General features: G+C 32.9%; 1 protein-coding gene across 2 annotated transcripts in view; it reads left to right on the top strand.

The window, feature by feature from the left end:
• Nucleotides 1-2,500, top strand: part of LOC113811155 (zinc finger protein PLAG1) — a 31,120-nt gene that overhangs the window by 17,646 nt on the left and 10,974 nt on the right. The gene's annotated exons all lie outside the window — the stretch shown is intronic.

The following is a 2,500-nucleotide window of genomic DNA, read 5'->3' as shown; positions in this document are numbered from 1 at the left end:
CTTGGTAGGATATTCCGTAAGGTAAGATATTTCTCAAAAAAACAACAACAAAAGTTGAAATTGAAAAAAGTGTCACACATTTTCCAGATTTAGGATGAATTTGTTTATAAAAAACAATCAGAATGCCTGTGTAACTTTTTTAGATTATTAAACATTTAAGCTTTTTTTTTTTTTTTTTTCTGTAAATCAAAAACTAATTGGGGGATTTTGATAAAAATTGAACTCAGGGATCTCATTAAGGTCTAAATAAAATGTGTATGTTTCATAAAATTTGGCAAAATGAGTTGAAAAATAAGCAAAAACAGACGATACCAATGCAATTGGACTTTTTTTTTTTTTTTTTTTTTTTTCCTCGTTACTCTTTTATGCTTTTACGGTTGCAGACATATGAAAAGCTCAGTTTTACACACCAGAAAGTGTATTTTCACTGTCATATCTCAAATGCAGTAGAGTATACTGCAAAGTTGAAAATGTAATCACAGTTACCCTATACGTATGCAAATAAAAACGGGGAGAGATTGCCATGAATATGTAAATTATACAAATGAAGTCCTTGTTTAGCAAATTGAATGACAAGATGTGTATTTAGATGTATTTATAAATATCTAGATGTATGAATTGTAGAAAAACAGTCTTGCCAAACAGTTTCAGATATGTTTGTTGGCACTACATATAAAAAGGTTGCATGAAAAATCCTGCCTCTTTTGACAGCCATGGCACAAATATTTTGAATAGTACTGTTTATACTAGCAGCAGTTAACTACAGTTGTGACAAATGGGACTTGTGGCGCTAATGTGTACATGGAAGCAAGAGCTGCAGTTTCTGTTCACACATCAGCTATGTAGAAATCATGATAAAAGTCAAGTTATCAATATTGCCCATAAGATATCAAGGCCTATGACTCTTGAAAACTGCTCCCTACCATACAGCCAAACAAATATTAGAGTGTCTTGATTATTCTGTATTGATTATGTTAATATTTATATTAAAACTTGACTTGAAAACCGATAGAATTTTCATAATAGAATTGGATCAATCCTGTAATCCTCCCTCTCAGGTAGCTGGGTAGTAGATTGAAAAGTGTAGACTCCATTCATATTTTATTTTAACCTTTTCGCATTGGGTAAAATTTCACCTAAGGTTTGGCAAAGGTAGATGCACTGCATCATTTATTGGATTTTGCCTGCCTCTTATCTGGGGTCCAAAGGCACCATCCGAGCCACCGGTGCTGACGAAGTATGAGGACAGTTTTCGCCATGATGTTATAAGGGGTTACCTGGTACGAGTTGAGATAAGTTAGCTTAATCATCATAATTGGTTATAGCATGCTTGTCATTATTGTTTGCATGCATCAGTGTGAGTTATCTAAAGGCTCCAATTTTACTAAGGTTCGAGAAAACTTGGAACAAAAAAAGATGATTTTGTATTTTTCAGTCAAAATAAATAGAACAGTAACAGGAGTGGTGTAATTGTCCAGCTTTCTTAATTGGGGGTCCATGTCGGATTTAATATGTTTCGATATAAAGTAATCAGTGTCTGCAGATTAGATAAGGTTTGCCTGAAAATGTGATTGACATTTTGTCTTGAGATATTAAGATATATTTTCATGTCCACTATTCATTTAGAAACAATAATTTCTCTCTCTCTCTCTCTCTCTCTCTCTCTCTCTCTCTCTCTCTCTCTCTCTCTCTCTCTCTCTCTCTCTCTCTCTCTCTCTCTCTCTCTCTCTCTCTCTCTCTCACCCCCCCCCTCCCTCCCTCCTCTGTGTGTGTGTGTGTTTGTGTTTGTTTGTGAGTGAGCTTGTGTGTGTGTGTGGGTGTGTGTGTGTGTGTGTGTGTGTGGGTGTGTGTGTGTGTGTGTGTGTGTGTGTGTGTGTGTGTGTGTGTGTGTGTGTGTGTGTGAAATGGAGAGAGAGAGTGAGTCACATTTTGTTTTTCAGTATAACTGAGGTCTGGTTGAGAGTAATTGCTTGACCTGTAAATACTAACTAGCCACATTGTACTTCATTGGTTAGAAAGACAGTTTTTTTCTTTCTTTCTTTCTTTCTTTTTTTTCTTTCTTTCTTTCTTTATTTTTCTTTTTCTGTTTCTTTCTCATTTTCTTCTTATTCTTCTTCAAAATGTAACTCCTCACAATTTTTTTTTTTTTTTTCATTATTAGTATTTGTTATCATCATCATTATTATTTTTTTATTACTATTATTGTTACTGTTATTATTAGTAGTATTTATTTTATTTATTTATTTACTTATTTATTTGTTTTTATTTTTTATTTTATATATATTTTTTGTTGTTATGATTATCCCTCTCTGATGAAAAGGATTTTTGGTTTCCCTTCATTTTCCAAATTGATGGAGGGTTTATTTCTTAAAAGATGTGAAATAGTTACAATCTTTTTTTAAATGGTTTACAAAAGTTGTAAAAGTGAAAGACTTACAATTTTTAACTGAATTTTTGATTTTCACTCTAGCCTGAGTAAGCTGCTCACAAAATTGTTTGA

The sequence above is a fragment of the Penaeus vannamei genome, chromosome 30 (assembly GCF_042767895.1).
Source record: "Penaeus vannamei isolate JL-2024 chromosome 30, ASM4276789v1, whole genome shotgun sequence".
NCBI lineage: Eukaryota > Metazoa > Arthropoda > Malacostraca > Decapoda > Penaeidae > Penaeus > Penaeus vannamei.
This window is presented reverse-complemented; position numbering and strand designations above follow the sequence as displayed.